At 32.6% G+C, this 8380-nt stretch overlaps 1 long non-coding RNA gene across 14 annotated transcripts; it reads right to left on the bottom strand.

Annotated features, from left to right (window-relative positions):
• Nucleotides 1-2707: 2707 nt before the first annotated feature.
• On the bottom strand, nucleotides 2708-7983 carry LOC107029200. Of its 14 annotated transcripts, none has more exons than XR_003574498.1 (8): nucleotides 7810-7983; nucleotides 5306-7727; nucleotides 4835-4917; nucleotides 4695-4757; nucleotides 3765-3838; nucleotides 3550-3681; nucleotides 3320-3476; nucleotides 2708-3236 (listed from the first exon to the last, which is right to left on the bottom strand). It is a non-coding gene; the product is annotated as an uncharacterized LOC107029200 (long non-coding RNA). The 14 variants fall into 14 exon arrangements; XR_003574495.1 differs by having other exon boundaries at nucleotides 4835-4932; XR_003574496.1 differs by having other exon boundaries at nucleotides 3765-3914; nucleotides 4835-4932.
• Between the last annotated feature and the right edge of the window lie 397 nt (nucleotides 7984-8380).

Consider the following 8380-nt stretch of genomic DNA (forward strand, 5'->3'; position numbering starts at 1 on the left):
ATATATATATATATATATATATATATATATATATATATATATATCCCTCCTATATAGAAGTGGGAGTTTATAGGGACTAACAAAGCAATACTATTTGTACAACAAGCTAACAAATGTGTACTTTACTCTTATTTATTAGTTTGGTCTATCTATTGACACGTGTAGTACAATAGTACTCTTTAGTGACACATGGATTCCACCTTCTTTACTCCATTGATTTTCAGTAGCTTCCATTTCTTCTTTCTTCCGATGCTAAACAATGGAAGAAACACTAATTTTTCAACTTCCACGGCTCTGATAAAATTGAACAAGAAGGCTGGTGTTCAAGATTAAATCGATCATTTAGGACTTCAGAAAATTCATCTTTCCTTGATTGTCACAGATATGGTCTTTTCTTCGTCTCTTTTTCCCTTTGGCGGTGAAAATTTTTCCCACCAAATCATCTATGTTCTAATTTTGATATCATGTTGTTGGATTAAAGTAAATGCTGCTACATAATGTAGTTTTATAAGACTCAATTTTTTGTTTTCCTTGTAAAAATACTTAACCTAATCTCATTTGAGGATTTCTAGATGTAAAATCATGAATTAGTTTTATATTGCTTATTTGATTTTGATTTTTATTGCGGCTAATAAATGACCACTATAGAAATATGCCAAAGAAATTGCCAACAACGCGATTCAAGTGATACGAATTAATGATATTGATTCAATTAGGACACTTAATCAAGAGAAAAAAGATCCAAACATATCAGGCCAGACTTCTGTATATTCACCAAACTATTAAGGATCTGACTTTTGCAAATTAGAGATTATATTATTTTTACTTCTCAAAAAATTGATGATAGACGGATTTTTTGTGTTTTCTGTTTGTACTAGCATGTTATTGGCCTTCATGTTTAGAAGTCAGATTTCCTCTGCATGTCACTTATTTGATGAAATTTCCTTTAAACTCTGAAGGAATATAAAACATAATAATTTGAACTATATATAACACGTTCTTCACATAGAACTACTTCCAACAACGTAGTTAACAAGTCAGGTGGAACCCAGAAGTTTAAGATAATAATCTGTTGAAGACGACTTCTTCTTTGTGGATACTACCTTGTAAGCTCATGTAGTATTATTGTTTTTGCACTTCTCTCTAAATTCTAAGGTGAAGAGTCTCTCAAAACTTGTTGTGGGGCAATACTAGATTTTTAAATTACATTTCACGAACTGATTTCAGTCACTTCTTTATCATGAATTTTAGTTTGTTTCATCCTTATCCATCTTCCGCTTTAATTTACATTTTGTCTAGATGATACACCTCCTCAGCGCATACATATAGAGATCCTGTAATTTGATCCATATGACAGATGAAAATAATTTAAAAAAAAGCTCGATAGAACCATTGACAAAGTCTAGACTATCAAAAGTGAAAAGTGATCTACACTATAGCTTCTACCATTCCATCTCTTATTGTAGCTTTGATTTTAGTGCTTAAATAAGTTTGTTTGTTTTCCAACATGGGGGCCAATAAGTGTTTTTTCCTGTAGTATGGATATAGAGAATTTTTTGCTCTTTACTATTCAAGACTTCATGAGGAGAAAGAGACTCAAGTCAAAATAATCGCACTGTTTCTATACCTTATCTCAAGTTACCGCGTAGTGCAGGTACGGGACACTTTGTCAGGAATCGTTCATTTATCAAGAAGTCATATTGCTTGAAAGCACACACAACAAATACAAGAAGAGTTCGAGCGTGAAAGCATTTACTTATGTACTTGCTAAACACTTAAGTAGCAAAGATGTATTTGATCTATTTAGTTTGACAATTGAGACTTCATTCATGTTGAGCAGTAGAATCTCAATTTTTATAATAAATTTTAATTTCTGAGGAGGCTCTGCATAACTTATGTACTTGCTCGCATTTGGATTGTCCTTATACTATTGTCGTATAAATAAGAAAGAAAAACCATGTTTTCTTAGTGAGTTGAAGTAGATTTCCCCTAGCTGTCATTAAGTTGAGATTATTCATTTGTATGCTTATTTATGATTACAATTACTTAAAAAATTCTCTTTGTAGTGTAAATTTGCAGATGATAAAAGTTAAGAAAATCTTTTAAGGCTTATCAAAATTCTCTTAATTTTGCTTCTAAATTCTACATCTATACTTTGTACCCTTAGCCTAATTATCAAAATTAATTTTGAAACTATAGTTGGCTAATATCATTGACGTTCTATACTGAGTTTGAATTCTTCCTTTTATTCCTATTGACGATTTTAAAATATATTGTTCTTCCTCTTTAGATATGCATGTATATAAGTTTCAAGACGATTGATGGACAAACATGTCTCCTTTTCCCAGGTTCATTATAGTAAGTATATTATTTCATTGACGTGGAAGCTGGATAAATGAAAAAACTAACGGAGATAAGGTCGATAGCTTGCTTTCTCGTGAAAGTACGGAAGAAGGTCGCTGAGGTAGAGTCCATAGGCAAACTTCTTAGGATGTCTTTGCCCCGTTCCCAGTTCCTTTGTTCGTTCTGGAAACACGTCTTCCTATTCCATCTTTTCTCGAATCTCCTTTAACGGAAGAAATAGAAGCTCGAGAAAGAATACCAAAACCTATTTCACTCGCTTCGCATCCAATATTAAATAAACTTCGAGAACATATCCCATGCATACATAAAAAACAATTTCTTAAAAATCTCTAATAGCAATACATTCCAAAAAACCAAATGTATTCAAAAAATATTTATGATAATCGTACATAAACTCTTTATTGTTCACTAGAAATCGAGTTTATTGCTGTCCTCTATTCATCAAATTCAATCAGCAGCATTTTCCCGCACATTCAAACGTAAATTATAATTAAATTTTTTTGTAGCTCCAATCGATCTCTTCTCTAGTTTATTCCTTTGCTCAATCTTGAACACGTGCTAGTTCAGTTTTGGCTTAGAAGATATGGACAGAAAATATCTAAAATTTCAACTACAAATCCCTGGTTAAAGTGTTAGTGCAGCTTCTCATTTGTGAAATTAATGCAGAATTGTTCAAAACTGGTACACAAAAGTCAAAAGAGTTAAATGTGGAAACACCACATTCAACAATATCCTGTGTGTCCTCCAATGATTTGACTCATACTTAATAGTTTTAGAACATTCAAAACATCAAATGTCAAGAACACCAATAAGAGATTTTGAGCTCGAATCTTGACCAATTGAGTTATTTATTTTGTCCACCAACCTATAAACTATTGAAAATTGTGCATCTTAGTGTCAAATAATCAGTAACAAAACTACATCAAACAAGCTGGTTGAGACAATAGAATCGTACCAGTCAAACAAGCAAGAATATAATTTTTAGCAAGCCCATCTCCACTAACTGTTGCAGCATCAGGAACAAGACTTCTCTTTATTACTTCTTCAGGTGTGACCATTACATGTTTTAATGTGCATCCTCCAAATCCTTAAGATCACGCCTCATATAACAACTGAATCACATCAAACTCTCATCACCAAAGAAAACATTAAGAGAGAAGTAAAATTTATAAGCTAAGAACATACATCAAAAGCTCTGCAAGAGTCCGAAAATGGAACTTAGACTTGTCATCTTTTAGCACTGATAATCAGTTTTTTTACCCATTGCAAACTGAAGATAACCAAGATGAAGATCGGAATCCACTACTCTAAAACTTGCTTCATGAAAAAGAAACGAGTGACTTCTTAGACTCTTAATTAAAGAAAAACTACAGCACAAACTAATAGAACTAGAGCATTACCCGCTCTTTCTCACTAATGCCAACAAAATCCATGGCCCTCCTTGTTGCAAGATAATTTTGAGCATTACTGACACCTACTAGATCAAAGCAACTCGATTGATTAAGATAGTGATCTGTTTTAGGATCCCCCAAATTATACTTTTGAACCTCCTGGTAAGATTAAAAAGTGTCATAGGGACATCAAGACTATCAAATAAGTTTACCCCAAATTATTCTGATATTTCAAATAAACAAGAAGGAAAGTACAATTATATATTAGCATAGAACATAGATATCCCTTCACAAGATTCTTATAAGTATATAACAAAGCAAAATGCGAATGAATTCATCAGAAATAAGAATGATCTCTTTGAATGTCCTTCATAAAATCTTTGTTGATCTTACAAGGTCATTTTGTTCAAAACATTCACAGATCTAGTCTATACAATTAGTCTGTAATAGGTATCTATAAAAGTAATAAAAATCAATATATTTAACATATCATAGTAATAGGTTACCTTTCTCAAAAATTTCACACATTACAGTACAATTCTCACTTTAATTAGTTTCATTTCTTTAATTCTGTCTTAAACTCTATCCTGTAATATGTCTCATGTTTCATTCATATCCACACATTCAAATCAGAGATGTTCCACAAAATTACCTTATTTATTTCTCCATTTTTTGAGCTCATAGAGTTGCACTACAATGTTTACTCTATATGTTTTATCAAATAATGGTCTCATGTCATGTACTTCAAAAGTTCAGGATGTAGAAAGTACCGTAGCAAATGCAGCATTTTTGCCACAAAGCTTCATTATGTAAAAATAATGTAAGTTATGCAGAACTAAATCCTCGATAGAAAAATTTGCCAATGGCTTACCTATCCTTGTGAGTTGAATGGGAAAAAGAGTTTAAACAAGCTCGACTCATCAAGATCATATAGTTTACCTCTTGAGCTTGTTTCTCAACAGTTGGAACTTCAGTGCTTCTAGGACCGCCCAAATAAGCAAGCTGTTGCATAAGAATTTTAGTAGTTTCAGTTTTACCAGCCCCACTTTCATCGCTAACCAATATTGAATTGTTTTTACCTTCATTTATCATATGTCTGATTCATCTTATAATCTTAGTAACAATTTGATAGTGTTTTAGGGTAAATCATGGGGAGTGGAAGCTGAAACAGGAGTACCTGTGAGAAGCATCAGCAATAGCGAAGACAAGAATCTACAATTCACTAAAGGTTAGTGTAGGTTTACAAGTTTCTGGCTGTTCCTAAGCATTTGATTTTTAACTAGTATAACATGTTTCCTTTTACTTGTTTTCAGACATGTAACTAAAATAAGGATGTTGCTAACTTCAAAGTTTGGTCAAAATCAGCAACTTTAAAAACATTTAAAATTAGATTATTTTGCGATAGTTTTCTACTGTACTAGTGTAAAAATTGTTCAGAAATACTTTGACATTGGATTAAATATGTGAATTCTCATTAATATAACCACCCGTAGATACAACAATTCATTTCTTCCTCTCACCAATCTACAGAAATTGGACCATGAACTTACATAGATTTCATTGAGTTTATATCTTAAAGCCAAATTCTGCAGGACGCCGGACTCATGCAAATATGATAACTTGGTCATGAATCAACTCCACCAGCAGGAGCATCTTCATCTTTGGGATATATGTTTGATAAATTTACTGTAACCTAGATGAATTGAAAAATGAACGATAGGTAAGCAGTTACGACAGAAGATATTTTCAATTAGAGTTGTTTCTTCAGGATTAAAATTTTGTGACAGTGCAACATAAGAGGGGACAAGACAAAGCTTACTAATGCTTACTCAAACAAAAAAACAACAACAGCTACTACACTAAACAAGTTAGTGTCGACTATATGAACCCCCACTTCTTCATCTAGGCTCAATTCACATTATCATCTTCATACAAGGAAAACTCATTAACAAATCGAAGCACTTCATGTTAAAACGGGTCATAGAATGAAAGCTCGTTAATAAATCAGGGCCTGTTTATACATTTACATCTCCGTGCAGAACACGGTTAAAGTGCATATAATCTACCTCCACTAATAGTTCCGTCAGTCATTTGATGAGTTTCTGTAGAGTAAAAAGATAGTGAACACAAAAACAGTGAACCACTATAGTATGAGAAACCATTATGAAGGCGTAGATGAGGAGAAATGTACAGTGACAACAATATTTACTAAAAGAAGAACGTGATTGTGGATGAGCCCATATATATTGACCACGGACTGTTGTAACACTATACCATATCTTTTGATCAATTATGAGTCCTGGACCCTCTAATCTTGTTCTCACTATAACAAACAGGGAAAAGGAGAAAAACTACAACTAAAATTATAGCAGTTGATGCAAGAAACAAAATGAAACTGCATTAAGCTGTCAACCTTCGCACTTCAAACACAAATGTAAGAAAAAAGAGATTTTCCAAGACAATCCTTTCAAGAAAAATTGACTCTACACCATTCCTAATTTAAACTTACCAAACTATAAGACTACTACTGAAATTATAGCAATTAATGCAAGAAACAAGAAATGTGATTACATCAAGCTGCCAAACTGAAACACATTTACAATATCAAATATAAACAAAAAGTCAAGCTGCCGACCTCTTCATTCAAACACAAACACAAAGTAAGACCAACAAGATTTTACAAGTCAATTCCAATGGTCCCTTCACCACAAACTGATGTTTAAACACATGCAAATTATAGACTTCTTGGAGTATTTGAAACATTACAGGATCTAGTAGCTCAGCTGATCTATTAATAATTCAAAAGATTAAGACCAAAGAGGATAATATCACTCACAATGACATATCATATCTAGAAACATGAAAAGAATAATAAAAAATATAAAAGGATTACTAAACTGTAATATTGAAATTACAACATGTTTATTCTTCAAATATAACAGAAGAATAAGATGTATTTTAAGCTCCTCAGTAGACTTATTTGTGTTCACTACTAATTGTAATATTTACTATTTGACACAGACTAAAGGGTAAGGATTCAATTCAAGGGCTATATTCGTGCTCTTAGATGTCTTCCAGTATGAATACTCAGAACAAATATTTTGAATATAACAGAAGAAATGGCATATTTGTTCTTAACTATAATGTCAAACTCTTGCACAACACGTTCACAAATTACTACTCCCTCACCACCCCTTCTAGACTTGAAGGGCACTCTCCTGGTCAACAACGGTCCCAAGGCATATGATCGTTTCGATATAGTGCAGCTTTATCAATCTTCTAGTTGCTGTGAAAAGGGTGGGGACTTCGACTCGTGGGGCAGGAACAAAAACACCAACACATCCCTTTTTCCTACCTAGTGGCTAAATGTTGCCCACTCCTTTTTTTTCATTTATCACTCAACTGGTGGAGGATGAAGCTGCTAGTTTAAGTACAATGCATCTTGGGGTTCCCAGTTCCCTCAACTGAGTGATGAATCAAACTTCTAAACTATCATTTAATGTACTTCTTAGCTACATATTTGAACTCAAAGCATATCCACCGTAAGAGTTCAAATTCGATAACATGAACTCAAACATCGAAACTATCATGGACAATTTCAACCGTAATCAACTTATAACCAATTTATACTTATTTCGTTATTAAGGCTCAGGGCACCCAAAAATCAACTAATAAAGCTAAAAAGCTGATCTAGACTCCCAAAAATTGTATAAAAAACACAAGAATATCAAAACCTTAAAGCTAAAATTTAGACTTTCAAAGACAGAATTCTTAGATGTTAAACCCTATTCCGACAAATCGTGCTCTTCAGCAAGAATTATTATGGATATCGTATTCTACAGCAAGATATCTTCAGCTATTCAGCCATAAAATTTTCAAAAATTAAGTTCTTCAACGAGAAATTTGAAAGAAAAGTGTGATGGAGAGACTTAGCTTCAGTTCATCTTGCCAACAACCCCCAATCAATTCCTTCTAAACACAAAATAAAAATTGGAAGATTGATTTTAGTAATTAGCTTGACGAAATCGGTGTGGTAGAAGACAATCATACTTACCCTTGACGAACCTTAGTTATTTGAGTAGAGAAATTTGTGTGGTTGAAGGGAATCAGTTCTTCAGCTCGATCAGTTCTTCAGTTCCATAGGTGTTCTTCAGCTCTCTCTTTAGCTAGTTTAGCGTTCTTCAGTGAACTGGAAAGAGAAAGTGTTTTGTCTTAGTATTTTTTATGATTTAATATCATTAATATTTATTTTTTGTCCAATAAAAATGGGAGGGAGAGTTAAAATTGTTTGAGCGAATATAAAATTTTGGTGAAAATTTAAGGACACAGTTATAATTTGTTGTTTTTACAATTTAAAAAATAAGACACTTTAAAAATGTGGCCATATATATAAAAAATTGTTGCCAATAATATCATATTGTAACAACACTTATAAAGTGTAGCTTATATTATTAACCAGTACACTTTTAATGTTTTGCCAATATTATCATTGCTAAAAGTTAAAAAAATTGTTCACGCTTTAAAAGTGTTCCCAAAAATACTTTAGGCAACACTTTAAAAGCGTAGTCCAAAATTAGTGTGGTTGTAGACCTAAAATTGTGTAGTGCTTGTTGCATTCTTGAACT

The sequence above is a fragment of the Solanum pennellii genome, chromosome 9 (assembly GCF_001406875.1).
Source record: "Solanum pennellii chromosome 9, SPENNV200".
Taxonomy (NCBI): Eukaryota; Viridiplantae; Streptophyta; class Magnoliopsida; order Solanales; family Solanaceae; genus Solanum; species Solanum pennellii.